The sequence below is a fragment of the Megalobrama amblycephala genome, linkage group LG23 (assembly GCF_018812025.1).
Source record: "Megalobrama amblycephala isolate DHTTF-2021 linkage group LG23, ASM1881202v1, whole genome shotgun sequence".
NCBI lineage: Eukaryota > Metazoa > Chordata > Actinopteri > Cypriniformes > Xenocyprididae > Megalobrama > Megalobrama amblycephala.
The window spans coordinates 491310-513116 of record NC_063066.1 but is presented as its reverse complement, the minus strand read 5'-3'; the positions used below and the strand labels follow the sequence as shown (position 1 = coordinate 513116).

At 38.8% G+C, this 21807-nt stretch overlaps 1 protein-coding gene across 4 annotated transcripts in view; it reads left to right on the top strand.

Annotated features, from left to right (window-relative positions):
• Positions 1-21807, top strand: part of fgfrl1a (fibroblast growth factor receptor like 1a) — a 147184-nt gene that overhangs the window by 30236 nt on the left and 95141 nt on the right. The window contains exons 1-2 of one of the 4 annotated variants that reach the window (XM_048177058.1): positions 2098-5506; positions 6029-6088. The exons of 1 other annotated variant lie outside the window; for it this stretch is intronic. The gene's annotated coding sequence lies outside the window, so the exon portion shown is untranslated. Of the gene's footprint in view, positions 1-2097; positions 5507-5594; positions 5638-6028; positions 6089-21807 lie in introns of those variants that run through there. 2 more of the 4 variants (XM_048177060.1, XM_048177059.1) reach the window with 2 other exon arrangements.

The following is a 21807-nucleotide window of genomic DNA, read 5'->3' as shown; positions in this document are numbered from 1 at the left end:
AGTGTATTAAACAAATCGCATTTATAGTCTGTATCTAAAATTTTCCAATGTCTTGTACCTTCGATGGTGTTAACCATGGTGTCACATGGATGGGAACATGTATGGAAATGATATGCACATGAGGTTATGCATAGTGAAACTAGGCGCCATAAGCTCCATATATGGTGATTTCGGGGAGGAGACAGGGTGGAGATGCATGTACGCACAATCTTCCACTGACTGGGATTTATAAAGGGATTTGTGCGCAGGTTCTGGCGTACACATGGCTTTATAAATCTGAATTTGTTTTGTGCGTATGCAGAATTTAGCTTTTGTGCGTAAGTACACTTTTAGGATGAAATCTACGCAAAGTTTTATAAATGAGACCCCAGGTCCAGATGCTGAAAATTTCCCCATTGAAAAGAGAGCCAGATGAGAATGGAGCATTTCCCGTGCATGCTCTTCCCCCAGACAGAGAGAGCACAGCTCATGTATGTCATCTGGTGTCAGATAACGAGGACACGGATCCACTCACTTAGTAAACCTTCTAGTTTCTCTGTGCATTTCATAAATGCCACAGTAGTGTTTCACACAAAACAGTCCATGAAGACGAAGAGAGGATGACATGTTATCTGGGCACCCATTATATACTTGTGGGTCGCATTGTTATGATGTCATGGGCTTTCATCAGTCAATATGATATTGCCGAGATTGGATAAGTGTTTCAGACGCCGGTTCCTGCGTAGGCGGTTCCCCTAGTGCTCTGACGCAGCTCGAGTTCCCTTTCGAAGGGGAACATGATGCGTGAGCTGCAGTCTCTCTCTGAATGAAGTCTATTCTGATAGTCCTCAGAAAATGAACTGTAACTTTGTGAATACTAATCACACAAACATGAGACACATGTCTAAAGAAATGTTGAAATGTTCAAATATTCTCTGTTTATGTAATCTGTTTGAAAAGAAAGAGATGTCAGTCGTTAAATGCATCAAGCTTAGTCAGGTTCATGTACATCGTTTTGAGATGCAGTGAGGAATAATTCTGGAAGTATTTGCCTCAGAGGAAGAGCACTTTCAATTTCATTTTGATCGAGGATCAACTTGACCAACCGATGATTGTGAATGGTACGTTTTTTTTATTCTTAAGTTCTTTATTCTAATCTCGATATAGAGTGTCTGTAAATATTAAACGGTGAAAAGACTGTTTAAATATGAATCCTGCAAGTTTTGTGTGTCTCAGTGTGAATTAATGGGGTAGATCGACGTGCGGTTTCATTTACTACACAACTTACGTTAGTAAATTGCCATATTGGCTGTTCCCAAACTATATTGCTATACTGAGATGAGTGAAATCGACTGAAATACATAATAAATACTGAAATAAAATGTGTTAGCAATGTATTAAACTGCACATTAAAGGTGTAATATGTAAGAATTTTGCAGTAAAATATCCAAAAACCACTAGGCCAGTGTTATATATTTTGTTCACATGAGTACTTACAATATCCCAAATGTTTCCAACTATTTGTAAATCATGAGAAAATTGCAATTTTAACCAATTGCGTCATTCCAACGTTACCCTCGGTTTCCGGTTTTATTTTGTAGAAACCATGGAAACACCAAAGACGCATTAATATATATTACGTTTTAATAGACAAGAGAACAACTGTTTAGTTACATTTATAGACAGAAAACTAACTATTATTATATAGCTCAACACATTTAGTCTTATTGTTTAAATCTAATTTTCTTTCTTTTTTTTTTTTTTTTTTTTTTTTTTTTTGCGAGTGCCATGCTTTACCATGCCTCAGAGAAAAACACAATTTTGTGAAGTAGCTAACATAGCATAATCAGATGCAGCTTTATTTTTAGTAACAGTAATACAGAATTTTCTCCATCATACAATACGTTTTAAAAAATTGATTGCATGCAATTTATCAACACAAGCCATCTAGCATTTAATATGATATACTAAAATCGATCCAGCTTACTGCAGTGTGCAACGAGTGTCTCACAGCAGTCGCCGAGCAAACGCACAGAGTTAAATTATAACATCATTTTCAACACACTCAAATGTATCTAATATGATAAACAGAGCTGTGTTACTTCATACTCATGACCGGAAAAGCGGAAATGACGTCAGTGACTGTGGCATAATAAAAGTTCCGCTTCTTCTGAGGCGTATGTAACGTTAATAATCACAGTCTTATCCCGATTATTACCACCGGCTGTGATGTGAAGACCACATGTCCCAAGATTCCACGCTCAAACTTGGCGTCATCAAGCTACGCCTTTGTTTTGAATAAGCCTCTAGCGGACAGAAAATATTATATATTGCCCCTTTAACATTTAGACTCTATAACAAATATAATATATAAAATGCCATAGAGGTAATATGAATGTTTAGAAGCTTTGCATCACAGAAATACATAATGTTTTAAAGTATGTTAAAACAGAAAACCTTTATTTTAAATTGTAATAACTGTAATTTATTCCGACGGAAGACGATTCACCAAAACTGTTCACGTTTCAAAAAGTTAATTGTAAAAAAAACAAAGCAAAAAAAATCTCTTCCAAGTGCTCTAAAGTGACATAATCGTTCTAATCTATAAAATTTAACAGTTTAAATGTAGACTTCTATCAACATTCAAGGCAGATACGCATGCACAGCATATCTGGCAAACGGACTCTCTGAGGTGCGAACCTGCAAGCTCATTATCATAAGAACCAATCACAGCCGTTCAACAGCCTTGGAATTAATCAGATTTCATGTGTGTTACACGTGTTGTTTAAATTTAAACACAAATAAATATATGGGGATTTTTTAAGCATCTTTGGAAAATGGATTTATTACGCATTTCAAATAGTATGATGTTGAAATCCTTGTGGCAATTTCAGTAGTAGCCTATTATAATTAACATATCATGTAATGGACAACAGCCTTTTAAGTAGGATAACCTTTTACAAACAAGTAAAACAGCAACAACATATTAATTTTAAGTATGGTTATGGCAATGCTTAATAATAGACAAATATTTATACATTATTAAGTTGGTACATTGTAAATGTTAAAAATGTTTTTCAAAATATTTTCCCTTTGAAAATATTAAAATTATAAATATTTATATATTTAAAATATATTGCAGTAGGCCTACACATGGTTATAAAGTACATTTAAACCCACTAAAAGCTGAATCATTTTGCTACGTTCTTAGAGTACACATAAAATATACCTTAAGTAAGAGTAACAAAAGTGTGTTTTCTGTAAATACACTAAATAAGTCACTGAAATAAGGCCTCATAACGCATAAACGCATACTTAACATGTTTCACAAGACCTTTGGGAACTGTATATATTTTAGTCTAGAGTTTTTGTTTCAAAGTGATGTTAAAATCATTCTGCCTACTCTGACACATAAAACAATGTATTGATTTTAAATTTCTAAAACACTTTTTGTTTAGGATGGCCATATGCAAGGAGGCGTGAATCTTCATGAATAATGCTGTGATTCACACCTGAGGACATTAAGACCCTGCCCCTAATGAGTGAACTAAGAAAGAATGCAATGACAAAAGAAATCTATCATTTTTTGTTTGTAGTTTATTTAAAATATAGTTATAAATGAGAGTAAAAGACACATACAGTTATACAGTTATACCTGGAAATAAATCCTGTTCACTGGAGAAAAAGAAAAAATGATCAGAAAATGAAAAAAAAAAAAAAAATAAATAAATACTTTCCTGCTTCCAGTCAGTGATCTCAGTATCATATGCATGCAGTCCAATATGGGCCAATATCTGGGCCAATAATTCTCAAATCTGTGAGATAAAAGAAAAAGAAATGAGCTTTTTGAAAGAAGTCTCACGCTCATCAAGCCTGCATTATAAAACAGCAATACTGTGAAATATTATTACAATTTAAAATAATGGTTTTCTGTTTTAATAAACTTTAAAATACAATGTATTTCTTTGATGCAAAGCTGAATTTTCATTATTCATTGTGAACAAAAGCTTCATTGATATGGCACTAGACTATTTCACAGTAAACTCTTCATAATCTGTTCAAAACAGGCCAAAGAAATCATCTAAACATTCATATTACCTCTATGACATTTTATGTATTATATTTGTTATATTATAGAGCCTAAATGTCTGTATTATAATATTCACTGACACTAAATCGCTATTAGAATAAAGAACTGAAGAATAAAAAAACTTACCATTCACAGTCATCGGCTTGATCGAGTTGATCCGCGATCAAAATTAAATTGAAGGTGCTCTTCCTCTGAGGCAAATACTTCCAAAATTATTCCTCACTGCGTCTCAAAACGATGTACATGAATCTGACTAAGCTTAATGTGTTTAACGACTGACATCTCTCTCTTTTGCAAAAAGATTACATAAACAGAGAATATATATTTTTTTTATTTGACTAGTATTATTTAAAACCTGACATTTCAGCTTTTCGGTGGACATATGTCTCATGTTTGTGTGATAAGTATTCTCTAAGTTACAGTTCGTTTTCTGAGGACTATCCGAATGGACTTCATTCAGATAGAGATGGCAGGTCGCGCATCATGTTAGTTTTGTTTATTTTGCAAAAAGCAAAACATTTTGTTTTTACTGTGAGTGTACACAAATAAAAGAAGACATTCCACAGTTTTTAATAATAATAACTCTTATTTGTACCTCCAAAATTGCCGACTCCAGAGTGTAAAAGTTTGTCTAAAAGGGACAACCCTTTTAGACCATGCGCGGGGCACGCCAACCATTTTTCCCGTCCTTAAACTAGCAAAAGTGGATTCGGACATGCCCTAAGTGCACTTGCGCAGTGCGCTTTAGGCCACGTGCTTAAATTGTTAAAATAGTGCCCACTGTGATCCAGTCGCAGTAATGGAATAACAGTCTGTCACACAAAATTATTGTTAGACTACATAAAACTTCATACAGTTGACACTATGATGGTGTTTTACATCCTTTTTGAAGCTTGAAAACGTCAGTCTTCATTGTAATTGGATGAAAAGAGCAACCAGCACATTATTCAAAATTTCTCCTTTTGTGTTCCACAGAAGAAATGAGGGTGAGTAAATGTTGATAGCATTTTCATTTTGGGTGAAATATCCCTTTAAAAACTTGTAATGCTTTTTTAACAGGCAGAATGTGTGCTTCAGACACTAGAGCTGTGTTTCGTGTAGAGGCCCTGTTTCTAAAAATATTTGGCAGGATAGCTGATTTACGGCCAGCTCCCATGGGCCTGATCATTTTATTTTGAGCGGGAGCGGAAATGGAGACGAAGGTTGTTCATGGGGCGGAACCGCCAGTGAAAGACACTCACGTGACAGCAGTGGAAAAGAAAATAACCGCGAGGCAGATGACAGATCAGCGTCCCGCAAGGGCAAAATTTGATGTACACTGACAGGTACAAGTGCTATGATGACGGATTCATTTGAGACAATATTCCAGGATTGCTGGCCACGTGAGGTTCCCCTTCTGTCAATGGACACTTTGTCGGACATGGCCGTGCCTTTCGGGTCAGTGTATTCTTCTCCTTTGGCGCCACAATGAATACAAGGCTAAAGCGCTTTACAAGGACAAGCTGACGGGGGAAGGGGGAGATTAGAACGGGAAACTACAGAAGTGCTGCGTTTGTAATTTTATACAGGTACTTCATGTGGACCCCATTATGCAAATAGCATTCCATAAGCTTTGGACCAGAAATGATGCTTTTTTCCAGTCACTTTCCTTTTTTTAAAACTAAAAATGATTCAAAGCTCCTTTATGAACAGATTTTATAGTGCACATTAAGAACACATGTAGCACATGGCCCAAGCATCGACCCAGCGCTACTTCACTCCCAGCTGCCATTGTTTGAGCGTAAGGGCTTTGAGAGGAATGTCCTACAACCCCCTTCCTCTCGTGCATCTCACTACCTCTCCACACAAATGGAGGGCTGTGCTCATGATATGCCCAGTTAGATCTCAGTACTGAATGCCATTCTTTTTCATGGGTCAACTTGACTCAAGGTGTCTTATGTGTTTTTTTGCCCTGGTCAGGTGCCCGTAGAGCATGTAGTTGAAACGCTTTCTGATGGAGAGTGGCACAGAACAAATGAGGTTAGTCATGGCTGAGACACAGTGTGGAATGTGTGAGGCAGGAGAAACGAACAGACTCCAGCAGATGGAATGGAAAGGGGAGATACTTATAGTCAGAGTTTGATTTTGGAGGGATTTGGGTCTTTAGTGATTTTTATTTTTAAAATGTTCATCATTTATGATGGTACTTTTGAGGGCCACCAAAAAATATATATATATATATATATATATATATATATATATATATATATATATAAATAATATAATATGATAGAGCTCTTAATAAAAATAAAAAAAAATCTAAAACAAAACTCACAATGCTAAGATGTTCTAGGTGGTTGCCAGGGTGTTGTGCTGGTTGCCAAGGAATTGAGTGGTGCTAGTAAGAGGGTGCACTATACAAGCAAATTTTATGATCATAATTATAATCATATATTGATACACATAAACATTTTTATGCAAATGTGATTATAAAGTACTGAAAAAAATATGTCCTTATGACAATTTTCAAATTAATGGTAGACACAAATGTATTTTATTTATTTTAAGTTTACACTACCATCCAAAAGTTTTGGGACAGTAAGGTTTTATCATGTTTTTAAAAGAAGTCTCTTATGCTCACCAATGCTGAATTTATTTTAGAAAAAAAAACAGTAAAAACAGTAATATTGTGAAATATAATTACAATTTAAAATAACTACTTTATAATTTATTCCTGTGATGGCAAAGCTTAATTTTCAGCATCATTACTCCAGTCTTCAGTGTCACATGATCCTTCAGAAATCAATATATGCTGATTTGCTGCTCAAGAAACATTTCTTATTATACCATGGTCTGTCTTAATACTCAAATCTATTTGGCTGGAAGGTGTGCAATAAAACCGTTAGGTACAGGTACATAGTGCACAGATACATAGTGCACAGGTAGTTTCAAGTCAGTTTAATTACCATTCTTTATTAATGCACTGTTTTCAATGAAGCACCGCATGCATACATCACTGGGAGATCGCGCTGCGCACACACAAACATTCAGAAACACAGAAACTTATCAAAGCTGCCCTGTGACTTTTAGTAATAAAATAGCTTCACTACTGAACCACTACTTTTATATCTCTCAGGAACGAGGGGGTGACATTACTGGTTTTGAAGTAATTAAACTCACATCTTCGTTGTTAATAGAAATGCTGAACAGATGCAGGTAATTCACACATACATCTCTCTCTCTCTTTACTCTCCCTATTTATAATGAATTCAAATAAATGCTATAATTCATTCAAATAAATGTAATCTTATGCACTACTTTATCTCTGTGTCTGATTCAAAGTAGGCAGAATGCTAGATCCACGGCTAGCAGTGCATTAAACTGTTTGAATGCACTCCGCTTTATGTCAGGTTTGCCTCCACATCATGCATTAAAATCATTTAATGCACAGCTAGCCGTTGATTAACCCTTACTTATGATCAATGTTGAAAACAGTTGTGCTGCTTCATGTTTTTGTGAAAATCATGATTTTTTTTGTTTGTTTTTTACAGGATTTTATTATTATTTTAATTTTTATTTATTTTTTTTACAGCACATTGATTCTTTAATGAACAGAAAGTAAAAAAAAAAAAAGAGCATTTATTTGAAGTTTGGAACCATATTTTATCATGCAGAAAATCAAAAGTTTGATTGCTTATTCAACAATAACAAGCCTCTCCTCAAGCCTCTCCTTAAGCATTGAAGTTTAGAACAAACCCATAACCCTAAATGTGAGCAATAATAATAATGATGCACCACAAATATCAATAATAAAATGTATTTTTTGATGTGTACTCATTCAAAGTTTGATTTTATTATATTTTAAACTATGCTTTGTCCCATGGATAATACCACAATAATACCATAGGCTTAGACCTGCATCTGTTGTTGTAGTGCAATGGGGCTCCTATTTAACAAATATACAAAGTTTATTACAAAAATGAGCAATTGCAGGTGGTGGCCTCCTATCTGAAGTGGGGTTAGTGCCCTGAGCACAGATAAGACACATAAGTGTGATCGGACAGGCTCGTCTCAGCCTTATCAGGAAACTGAAGGCCGTCACCATTAAATATTAGCCATAGAGATTTCAGCCACCCGTACCTCCAGCATACACTGTTAATAGTTTCCCTTTGCAATACTGTTTTGATATCAAGTTGTCCTTGCGCTGTGCCACAACCTTTTTCCTCTTCTTTTCAGCACTCCACACCTTGAGCTGTGCCGCAACCTCAAGCCAATGGATTGTCAGCATGACATGTTCATAAGTTTTGAACATCTAACATTTCATTCTACAAAAGCCACCAGTTTTCTTGTGGAAAGATGCAAATTGCAGATGCTGTGTAGAATGGTGTGTGATGAACGACCACTTATAGCTCTGTTTTTATTCTTTGTTGTCTGAGGGGAGGGAAAGGACGGATATCTTATATACTCATGCCCTGCATTCCGGGCCTCTGTGAGCCGTTTTTCTGAGCGGTAAAATGGAATTAGCCGAATAGCACACACTCAGATGTGTGACTGGCTGGGCCTGTTTGCCTTGCACAGGGTTTCCCAAATGGGGCTTTGTGAGTTGATGAAAAGCTAATAATTAATTTAATCAAATGTAACATTCAATAAAGAAATGGGGCTATACAAGTAATCAAAATAAAACTGAAATAGTGAAATATCTGATTAAATAGCATTTATCAAATTGAAAGCTGCAGTTTAAAAAGAAGTATATAGTCTGTTGCACCTTTCCCCGGTTTCACAGACAAGGCTTAAGATAGTCCTAGACTAAAATGCATGTTTGAGCTATTTCAACTGAGAGCAACTTGCACTGACATATCTTAAAATATGTCAGTGCCATTGTTTTGTCTCAAGATGCACACCAGTAATGTTTTTTTGCTAGTGAACGTTTATAAAAGCTACTTAAATACCCTAATTGAACTAAGGCCTAATCCTGGTTTAGGCTGAGCCCTGTCTGTGAAACTGGGCCTTAGTGTTTCAGAGTGAAGAGCGGCACTATGTTTATTTACACACATGCAGCTGATAATACCGTGTTTTCAGAGCTCAGTAAAAATGTTAATAAAGAGTTGTTCTGCATAATATTTTTTTGTGGAAACGTTATAAATGTGTTTGCTATCACGTTTGATCAATTTAATGCATCCTTGCATTAAAACGTACTTATCCCATGGTAGTGCATCACTGAAAACTGGAGTAATGATGCTGAAAATTCAGCTTTGCCATCATAGGAAATTTATTTTAAATTGTAATAATATTTTGCAATATTAGTGTTTTTACTTTATTTTTGATCAAATAAATGCAGCCTTGATGAGCAGAAGTGACTTATTTCAAAAACATTATACAAATCTTAATTATTCCATACTTTTGGCTGGAAGTGTATATACATAGTTTTAATGTAAAAACAATTAAAATAAAACACTAAAAAAAAGGATATTTTATCTGTTTACCTGCATGTCATGCGACCATTAACCAACATCAGAGAACTGTGAACAATCAAATGTGTTGTTAAATTATTAAAATATTAACTTAAAATCTCAGGGGGTACTTCTAGAAAACGTCTAATGTATTTGGCTGACAAAAAAGTTTGGGAACCCCTGGTCTAGCATAGGGTTGTGTTTCTTTTGCCACATGCAACCCAAACCTATTGTGCTCATCCTTACATCTGTTCCCGGCTTAATCATTAATCCCCATCATTGTCCCCATCGCTGAGTCCGCACGGCCAACGCGGCACCCTGTGGAGATCATTTTTATCTTGCCCCTGTGAAATATAAAGCCCCCACAGCAGCCACATGTAATTGAAGTTGTGGCCTTTAACACAGTTTTTTGCCAGCACGCAATAAGAAGCTGGCTTTTCCTTTGACTTCCCGGCCGAGGTTGCAGCCCTGGGAATTCTCTGCTCCCTCTGTATTTTTTCATGGTCCCTTTTCACGTCCAATACATCTGCATAATTGTCATCTAGTCCCAAGTTTCTTCTATTGAGCTCTCATAAAAGTCGTCCTTTAAAAATGTTTCGGTTCTGGTCTCGTTAGCTTGCGAAACAGCACCTGCTGAACGTGGACTTTTCATAGCTTTTCAGCACTCTAATGTCTAGAATTTACTGCAACATTTCAGTCCTCAATTCGTTTACACCGAGAAGACAGGTGCTGTTTAAAATGAACATGATCTGGGTTAATTTGGAAGGACATACCACGCTTTGTTTCCATTGAACCTGTGGCCATTATATAAGGTGAGATGGAGGTTTATGCTCCTCAGAATTGACAGCTTTAAATGTTTCTGGAGTAAGTCCCATTGAGGTCTGGTTCTTTGACCAGCATTATTCATTTCCTTTCAAAGCCTCTTTCTACTTTGACAATTATATATCGGCATATCGTTGCATGGCAAAAAAAAAAAAAAAAAACAAGATACATTTGCTTGTGTTTTAGGAAAATATATTGTCTTAGGAAAATATATCTTGAAATAAGTTTGTTGTTCGCAATTCATTGACTTTTTTTAAGCATAAACCTCACAATTATTTTTTTATTCTTAGATTCTTTACATTTATTCTTAAAAATAATCTATGGTAATGTATGAAAACTAGCATTGCACACTTTAATAAATATCTTTGTTCTAAGAAGGAATAAAAAGAGCTCATGTCGTGTTCCTACTGCCAGAACAGCAAAGGGAACTAAAGACTTTAAAGAATCTGCTGACTGGTCGACATGGCAACATTATCCGCTCAGCACCCAACACCCTACTGGCTTCTGGTCCTGAGATTCCCAGAAAAGTGTGTCTCCTTTGGGGCCATTGCAGAACGGCAGAGCCAGCCAAACCTTTCTTTTCTTACCACTCCAGCCCTTCATTAGATAAACCACTCACTCAGTCACTGCTCGACTTTGTGGGATTCTGTGCCATTCACAACATGTTTTTTTCCCCCTCATCTGAAAGCCCAAAACATGATGAAGCTGTTTTGTACTGTATCTGTTTTTCAATTGATTGCATGTAATTATACTGATTATATTAAGGCCTGTCTAATGTATTACATTACTATTTATTTGAAAGTTCCACTAAGATGTGTGATATATATATATATATATATATATATATATATATATATATATATATATATATATATATATATATATATATATATATATATATATATATATATATATATATATATATATGTGTGTGTGTGTGTATGTGTGTGTGTGTGTGTGTGTGTGTGTATGCGTGTAATTGACATTTGTTTGACATTTGTGTGATTTAAAGGCAACTTTAAACTTTTTCAATTGGAGACTTTTCCATAAATTTAAACTTACAACATAAGAAAGAAATTGTAAAAAAACAGATGTCCTGGCTGAAATTTACTAGTACATTTTCCATTAAGTTTACTCACATTTCTTTTATCCGTAAAACGCAACACAGTACAAAGCGTAATTCAAAGTATGGATAAAACGCCTGTAAAAAAAAAAAATCAGTTCCTTCATATTTACACAGTACATTTTCATGGACAGTAAACATTTAAAATATATGTTCATAGATGTTCACAGTTTGTAGAGTGAACATTTAAAACAATATCTTTACATTTGGAAGTAATATTTATCCAAAGTGACATACATTTGATCAGTTTATCATGTATTTTCTGAAAAATCGAAATGCATTTTATGAAAATTTTGATGTTGATGTTGATGTGTTACTCTAAGATGTTGTCATATGGTTGCTAAGATGTGTGTTACTCTAAGATGTTGTCATATGGTTGCTAATGTGTTATGGGCGGTTGCTAGGGTGTTCTTGATGCTGGATTGGAAATTACTTAAAGGGGTCATGAATTGAGAAATCAAATATTACTTGAGCTTTTGACACAGGCTATAACAAGTCATCATACTACAAGAATATACTGTAAATTTCAGAACTGAAAGCTTCCTTGTTAGTCGAAAAACAGCTTTTATTTAAACCAAGCCCAGTTTACGACTGGTTGTGGAATGTGCCTATTTATTACATCATAGATAGGCGAAAGACCGCCTCTGCAGAAGAAAATCAACGCTTACTTCTATATCGTCACCACTGTAGCCCCGCCCACTGATTTGCGCATGACAAGTAGTAGGTAAATAACAGATGTGATGCTAACACTGGATTGAGAAACTAAGCAATAAACTTGGCTTTGAAGGGTGCAAAATGTTGTGCAGTGCCAGGTTGTGGAAAAACACAGTAGAGATTTGCAGAGCCTGAAGTTAAAAAAACGAAGCTGTGCCTCTATATTGGATCCAACAGGAACGGCACACCATACTTAAGCAAGTAAAAAAGTTTTTACTGTGTTACTATTGCTTTGTTACAGATCGTTTGATATGTACGGATTATGTGTACATGTCTAATCAAAATCACCAGTGACCAGTGATTTCTGATATGTAATGATTCATCAACAGTCAGATGTTCTTTGTCTCAAAATCGTTTATTGTCAGTAAATGAAACCAGTGACTAAACGGTCAACTTCACATTGTTTCTCTTAGTAGTGAAAATAATCTGTTATATAAACTTTGATTAAGTTATATATAGAAAGCATCAAAGAACACTCCCTTTACAATAGCTGGAGCTGTCAATAAAACAGCGCACACTGTAGCTGTCAATCAAACAGCGCAAGGTTATCAGTGACTGAGTTCTGGACTCTCGCCAAAACTCCCATTAGAATCAACAAATCTCTTATTTACATTATTGTGTTTGCACTGTTAGTTATGATTAAAGCATTCGTTAGTGTGCAGAAATCGAGTTACAATGATGAGATGACTCAACATGTCTGTGATCGGCTATATGCTCATCACTGCAACCATTCATGCCATGATCTCAATATAATGCTATAATCAACACTTTTCACGATTAGTAAACCATGAGAACTGTAATAGTAAAAATGTGCTAAAAGTTTTCGAAAGTTCCACGTGTAATACTTAGCTATTTTCATATGCAAAGATGTTAGCAAATCACAGCAGTAGGTGTTTTACACTGAAGTCTCACAGCAGACACACCCCTTCAAACAGAGCATTCAAATCAGAGGGCTAAAATCAGGGTAGGAAAAATAAAGTCCTTCTGAAGCGAAGCAATGCATTTGTGTAAGATTTTTTTTTTAAATTTATAAAGTAAAATATGTAGTTTCTGCCAGACCACCTTCCATATTCAACTTAGGAAGAAAACGTAACTGATGTTGTGTCAGTTAACTCCCTCGGGTCGGCGGTTACGCCGGCAATACCACCTCGGTTTTTTCCTTACCAGTGTGAAAGAGACTCAGAATACTCCGTCAATGTTGCACATACAATTAAGAGTTATACACCATTTTAATCTGTGGAATATCTTCTTTTATTTGTGTACACTGAGTAAAAACAAAATGTTGTGCTTTTTGCAAAATAAAGAAAACTATCATGATGCGTGATCTCTCGTCTCCCTCTGAACGAAGTCCAATCTGATAGTTCTCAGAAAATGAACTGTAACTTAGTGAATACTAATCACAAAAAAAATCATGTAAATCAAATCGAAAACAAATATTCTCTGTTTATGTAATCTGTATGAAAAGAGACACATGTCAGACGCCCGTGATTCAGCTTATTATCCGCTAATGCGGCCACGCCCATGGAGTGAGCGCTATTCAGATGCAAATTCTGAGGCAATACATGTATACATCGTCACAATCGTGTATTTATTGTCTTGAAAAGTGTTTATCTGTATGTTAAAGCCATGGTTAGAGACCTCTGGAAGACATGCTGTTAGTTCCTGGAATGTCCTGTTCTTCTTTAGATTAATTTGTGGACTAAATGTGCACAGAGCGCCCTCCGGCTGCAAGTATGAATTGAAAACACAGTATCCAGCATTCATAGTGATGACAATAAATATTAAATAAATATTACTCCTCTGTATAGAAAACTGACATAAACATATGAGAATCCATCAATATTTCTCCAAATGTTCATGCATTTAAGCTAAAAGGCTATATGAAATTCCACAGAGGTAACATAATTGTTCAGACACTTTGCATCACAGAAATACATTATATTTTAAAGTATATAATAAAATACCATTATTTTAAATTGTAATAATATTTCACAGTATTGCTGTTTTTTCTGTATGTTTGATATACCCCATGATGAGCTTCAGACATGATCAGAGAGGGTTTTTTTCACAGCCTACCTGACTGAAAGGCCTCATTATTATGCAGGTCATTAGAGGTCTTTATGCGATTATTTTGTCTTATCAGGTGTGAATTACCTCATTATTCATGATGATTTACGCCTCCACACATACTGTGTTTCTTGACAAAAAGTGTCTTACAAAAACTAAATCAATATATTGTTTTATATGAACGAGTAGGCAGGATCATTTTTACATCTGAAAGAAGAAATTCATATACACCTAGAATGGCTTGATACTTTGAAAGCTGTGCAGATACGACTGTGCGCAAGACGGAGCGAATTGCGGAAAATGAAGTATCGGCCTTTACTGTTAAAACAGCCCACCCTCCTCCCTCAAAAATGTCACTATTATATTTTGTTTATATATGCCTCCGCCAATGTAAGTCTATGGGATTTTTTTCCACCTCAATTAAACTTTATAGGTACTTGTGATTAACAGAATACATTGCTGATTTCTTGAAGGTCTTGTCTGATGTAAAGATGCCCAGCCCATTGCCTCAGGGCAGCGTTAACTTTCATGCTATTGCAATTGGTAGCAATTGACCTATTGACAGCAGGGGAAATGGCTGTTCTTTACCTGTCTGAAAGAACTGTCTGTGTAAGAATATTCCCATCACTTTTACTTGTTGCCCCAGGCAGTGACAGAAACACAAGGGGAGGAGATGGGCTTTTAGATGAGACAGTAGAATAGAGATATTACTTACATATCTGAGATATACATTCTTTCTTTTGCTACATATTTACAGCACTTGCAATCCTTTGTTATTTCTCAGATGCTCTGGTTAGGGTTTGATGTAAACCCCTAAATACTGAACTTCTGCAATTAATTCAGCCTAAACCACTGTTGTGTATCGACTCCATTTAGACTGAGTTTTGTATAATTTTTAGCCTTAGGAATGCTGTAATGTTTTTAATTTTATCATTTAATAAAAAATATCCTTTTGACTACTATACAGTATTTGCATAGTGAATTATGATTGGTCTGGCCTTCCTTGCATGTGTTTGTATTTTTACAAGCTACCAAAGCCTAAAACTTTCAACAATGGTATTTCCTTTTGGAAATGCAAATATAATTCATACACTTAATCTTTTGCAAGTTAAATGCCTTAGTATTTGTGTAAGCTGCAAATGTAGGAACACAGTTATGCACGAAAATCAGAAAAGCATTTTGATTCTTGTCATGCCTTAATTCCTGATTTGTTGCAGATTTAGTATCACATAAATGTAGTTTTTTAAAAATCAATTATTTCTTTCTTTCTTTCTTTCTTTTAGTGTTTGTGTGTAACTGTACTTAGTGGTGTAACTAGGTTACCATTGACTGATTATAGTCATTGAGTTGCTAAATTCTGGTTTCATTGTAAAACTGTCCCAAAGTCAATATTACCTTGAATGTATGTTGATTAAATGAAATGTTCCAAAAAAAAAAAAAAAAAAAAAAAAAAAAAAAAAGTTGCAATTACAATTTTTGTTCTAACTTTCCAAAGATTATAATCTAGTTTGGATTCAAAGTTTTGACATGCAATAGTTAGTCTAACAAATTGAAGAAAAACAATGTATGCAACTGACACCAATTGTAACTACTGAAGTTTTGACCGTTTTCAGCCTGATCAGTTTTAACGTCATCATGGTGGTCTTTGTGCTTGTGTAGCTGTTGGCTCTCAAAACCTCATGGTGGCAACATGTGATATCCCACAAACCCCTTCATTGCATCTTTTCCCGAGGAAGACCCGTACTCAATCTGGCAAATGTTTTAAGAGGTTTTTAATTTCATCCAACTCTCACTGGCTCTTTTCTTCCCTTGGTCGGCTTTAGTAAACAGATTCTGGAGCTCACTGAACAGAGTGTTCAAATGTTAATTGCTGGTCGAACTTCCTGGACCCAAAAATGTCCAAATGCTTCATGATAAGCAATGAGAATGCATTTAATATGAGAAATGGAGAGGTTCCCTTTCGTGGGAACTATCGACGCTACGTTGAATGACGTGATGGGAACCCTCTGCATTTTGTGTTCGTGAAGCACCTCTGTATCCAACCAATGAGGAAACGTGACGTCAGAGGCGGGTGACGTCACGGACCAGGAAACTATAAAGCATACCCAGAACAAAGAACGCTAGCTTCTGTTGTCTTCAGCAAGCGCTCTCTGTATCTTGTGTGTCTTATTTGGTGTTGTTTGTCTTATCACATATAAATAATCACGATCTCTTCATCTGAGGACAAGAGTATCTCACACCAATCCATATATTTGTATATATATATATATATAAAAAAAGACACGTATTATGGCGAGAAACAGCAGTGAAGTGGGAGTGAGTATGCCCAGGCAGCTCTCGAGGGAGCCGTCTGTGTGCACTGTAAAAACTCACTCTCAGTCAGGACACTGTGCTCCAGTGTTCCCCGCGGATCGGGTCCCGCTTCTGCTGAGGCAGGGCGGAGGCTCCGTTCATGGGGTTCACAAATGGATCTGACAGAGGGGTTAGAGACGGGCGCTGCCCTTTCTCTGCCTTCACCTGCCAGGTTCAGTGCCGTCTCCCAGGTGGAAGCACGCTCTGCGGTTTCTTCCCCCGGGTTGAGGCACCGATATTCACATGTACAGCTCTGAGGAGGTGGATATTGTGATATCGATCTGAGGATCGCCACATCACAGTCACACACATATCGTGTTTCAAAATCACACGTTTATAACAAATCAATCATGAACAGCAGTTTGATTTTTCCCCTGTGCTACACTACAAAGCGAGTTGGGATACACACGATTTATGTGTCGTTGCTGGGAGTGGAGCATGCACGTCAGCTCACAACTGACAGTGACAGTGTTCATTCATAAAAATGTCCCGAAGAAAAGTATGCACTAGCGGGAGTTTTGTAGCTCCACTCCTGTTGGCTTTATTCTCGAGGGAATAAAAGTCTAATGCAAAGCTCGGATCTCGCGCTTGCCGAGGCAGCGTGTGGATTGAGTTTTCATTAAAGAATATACGGCTCGGGTCTTGCGTTTGCCGAGGCTGCGCATGTATCACGTGTCCGTAATTATGCATGCGTGTGTGTGTGTTTATGTATATATATGTATATATATTTATATATTAAGGGATCTGAGCAGACGGGAGTTTCCCTTTCTCTCTTTCCCTAAAATACGAGAAGCACCACGAATTATTACGAGCTATAATTCTTTTTTGTATTCTAAATATATTCAGTCTGTTCAAAAATATATATTTATATAAGAACTGGCTGCATTTAATTTGAGGATTAAATGAAATATTGAATACATTCAATTCTGAGGAATTTAAAAGAAAATAAAGGAGACCGTTCTGCCAACCCTGCCACCTCGTGTGTTTCAGGGCGCAGTGGTTTCCAGTCTTCCTCCAAGAAAGAGGAGGATTGTAGACCGGTCAGTTCAGATGTTTCCTGCCGGTTCGCCATTTCAGGGCACTGGTCTGACCGTTCATCCAAAGAAAGTGTCGCCACCCTTGGTCCCCCGCAGAAAGCTTGGGAACGGGGACAGGCGACACAGCCGAAGTCTTTGTGGGGTAACACAGATCTGCGGACTGTAATTATCACCAAGAAGGCTTCGAAGAGGTCCTGATGCCAGTGGCACGGGACATTGGAGGGCAGCCCCCTCCAGAGAGGGTTGGGTATTAAAATACTTGGTACCCATCCCTCTTTGGTGCCCTCAGGGGGCCGTTCTGCTAACCCTGCCACCCAGTGTGCTTCAGGGCGCAGCGGTCTCCACCGATCCTCCGAGGAGGGCCGGTCATCACTTGATTCGGCTGTTCCTTGCCGGTTCGCCGCTTCAGGGCGCCGAGTCAAGTGCTCAAAAAACACCAGAGGCCAGTCTCTAGAGACTTGTTCCCTTTGTAAATAAGGCAGAATGGAAACTTCTCCCAAATATTTCAAAATGGGTGCTGCTCACAATAGAAAAGGATTACAAATTCGGGTCTCGCCCGCCCCAGTTTAATGGGGTCCTTCCCACAGTGGTGGCCCCCGAGCAGTCTCTGGTAATGGAACAGGAGGTTATGACGCTCTTGCAAAAAGGAGCTATAGAAGGGGTTCTCCTCCCAGCAAGCTGTCAGGGTTTTACAACCTATACTTCATTGTTCCAAAGAAGGATGGAGGGTTATCCCACAGATCAGGTCCGAGGACTGGTTTGTTGTGATAGACCTGAAAGTTGCTTTCATGTATCCATCCATCCTTCTCACAGGAAGTTCCTCAGGTTTGCTTTCGGGGACGAAGCTTACCAATACAGGGTTCTTCCTTTCGGCCTATCATTATCACCCCGCACGTTCATGAAGTGCGTGGATGCAGCGCTGGCTCCATTGAGACTCCAGGGCATCCGCGTGCTGAACTATATCGACGATTGGTTGATATTAGCTCAAACAGAACAGTTGGCAGTTCAACATCGAGATGTTGTTCTGTCGCACATGAAAAAGCTTGGGCTGAGGCTCAATGCCAAAAAGAGTGTGCTGGTTCCGAGTCAGATTGCAAACTATCTAGGAGTAATCTGGGATTCTACCACGATGCAGGCGCGGCTGTCTCCTGCTCGTGTGAATTCCATTCTCGGAGCCGTGAATGGGGTGAAGTTAGGCAAGTCACTCACTGTAAAACAGTTTCAGAGACTGTTGGGTCTGATGGCAGCTGCGTCCAACGTGATTACTATTGGCCTTCTGCACATGAGACCCTTACAGTGGTGGCTCAGGACCAAGGGGTTTTCCCTGAGGGGAAATCCTTTTCGCATGATCAAAGTCATGCGGCGATGCCTTCGTGCTCTGGTCATGTGGAAAAGGCCTTGGTTCCTGTCCCAGGGACCCGTGCTGGGAACTCCTCGTCGTCGCGTAATGCTTACGATAGATGCTTCCCTCACGGGCTGGGGGGGGGCGATCATGAGTGGTCGCTCGGCTCAGGGTCTATGGGAGGACCATCAGCTCTCCTGGCACATAAATTGGCTGGAGATGATGGTGGTGTCTCTAGCACTGAAACACTTCCTCCCAGACCTGAGGGGCCACCACGTGTTGGTCCATACGGTCAACACGACGGTGGTCTCTTATGACCAGTCACTCACTGTAAAACAGTTTCAGAGACTGTTGGGTCTTATGGCAGCTGCGTCCAACATGATAACTTTTGGCCTTCTGCACATGAGACTCTTACAGTGGTGGCTCTGGACCAAGGGGTTTTCTCTCCAAGGGGAAATCCTTTTCGCAAGATCAAAAGTCACGCGGCAATGCCTTCGTGCTCTGGTCATGTGGAAAAAGCCTTGGTTCCTGTCCCAGAACCCATGTTGGGGACTTCTCGTCGTCGCGTAATGCTTACGACAGATGCTTCCCTCATGGGCTGGGGGGCGATCATGAGTGGTCACTCAGCTCAGGGTCTCTGGGAGGACCATCAGTTCCTGGCACTTAAATTGGCTGGAAATGATGGCAGTATTTCTTGCAGTAAAATACTTCCTCCCAGACCTGAGGGCATTAAAATGTGGGAGCAGACGCCCTGTCGAGGCAGGGGCCGAGGTGAGGTGTGGAGCTCACTTTGGAAAACTTTGGTCGAGCTGAAATCGACCTATTTGCTTCAGGGGAATCAACCCAGTGTCCACTGTGGTTCTCCCTATCTCATTCAGCACCACTGGGTCTGGATGCCATGGTACAGACATGGCCGAGGCCGCATCTGTATGAATTTCCCTGTTCGCTCTGCTCCCAGGAGTTCTGGAGAATGTACGCCAGGAAGGGGTCAGTCTAATATTGATAGCCCTGTACTGGCCAACCAAAATATGGTTCTCAGACCTAGTGTCACTTCTAGATGGCTCCCTGATGGAGCTTCCTCTCAGGCGGGACCTCCTGTCTCAAGCGGGCGGCATGATAATTCATCCACGCCCAGAACTACGGAGACTGTGGGCCTGGCCTCTGAGGGGGCCAGGCTCATAGATGCTGCTCTCCCAACTGAGGTTGTGGAGACCATACTCCCCTCCAGAGCTCCCTCCACGAGGAAGTGTATGCGGCCATTTCGGCCATACTCCTCTGGGGGATTCCTCGGTAAGTCGAGACCCCCTTTTTTATACACTTCCTCTGTAGTACTCTGAGGCTGAGGCCTTCAGTACGTACAAGGACTCCGGCCTGGGACTTGGCTGTGGTATCAGAAGGGTTAGCCGAGGCTCCCTTCGAACCACTAGAGGAAGTTTCAGAGAAATTCCTCACCCTTAAAGACCATATTTCTACGGGCTATTTCATCTCTTAAAAGAATAGGAGATCTTCAAGCACTTTCAGCTGCTTCTTTGTGTTTGGAATTCGCACCTGGAATGGTCAAAGCGTTCCTGCACACTAGACCAGGCTATATGCCTAAGGTCCCCACCAACGTCCCAGGTTCCATCGTACTTCAGGCCTTCCATCTTCCTCCATTTACAACTTCGGATCAGGAGAAACTCAATCTGCTCTGCCCAGTGAGGGCTTTAGATGCATATGTCCACAGAGCTGCCCTGTGGGGCAAAAGAGATCAATTGTTTGTGTGTTTTATGGGTCTCATTAGAAAGGAGGTCCAGCATCTAAGCAGAGAATGAGCAAGTGGGTGGTCGAGGCTATCTCACTTACTTATGAGGCGGCCGGACAGCCATCTCCATTAGCTGTCCGTGTTCACTCGACTAGGGGTATGGCAGCCTCAAAGGCCTTAATGTCAGGAGTATCCATTAATGACATATGTGGTTCTGCTGGATGGTCATCCCAGCACACATTTATTGGTTTTACAACCTGGACGTAGGCTCCTCTACGGGGTCCTCAGTTCTGTCTACAAGATAACAGACAGGTACTTGGTGATACGACGTAGTTGGGATAGCGTTCCCATCACGTCATTCGACGTAGCGTCGATAGTTCCCACGAAAGGGAACGTCTCGGGTTACAGATGTAACCCCTGTTCCCTGAGTAAGGGAACGAGACGCTACGTCACGTTGCCGTACCCCCGGCATACCTGTGAGCGTCTTGCTTCAGACATATTCCAGAAGCTAGCGTTCTTTGTTCTGGGTATGCTTTATAGTTTCCTGGTCCATGACGTCACCCGCCTCTGACGTCACGTTTCCTCATTGGTTGGATACAGAGGTGCTTCACGAACACAAAATGCAGAGGGTTCCCATCACGTCATTCGACGTAGCGTCTCGTTCCCTTACTCAGGGAACAGGGGTTACATCTGTAACCCGAGACGTTTTCATGCCTGTTCTAGTTGTTAAAGATCTGTAAATACAAGTGAAGTCACTTGATTCCATCTCAATTGTGTCACCTTGGGAAAAATCTTAGTATGCACTGAAGCTGTTGGAGCTGTTAGAGACCACACCATACATCATAATTGGAGTATGTTTACATTCCTTGTTCTACATTTTCAGCCAGCTATGAACCATCCTTCAAGATAGTGTAAGTCCACAATAATTACTATGATTTTAACGTAATCAGTCTCATAACATCCTTTATGTATAAAGTGATGTTCATGGTTTAGAGGTTTGGAGCTACAGACTGACTTGTAAAATGGTGATCTTTATACAGTATCTCACAGAAGTGAGTACACCCCTCACATTTTTGTAAATATTTTATCTTTTCATGTGACAACACTGAAG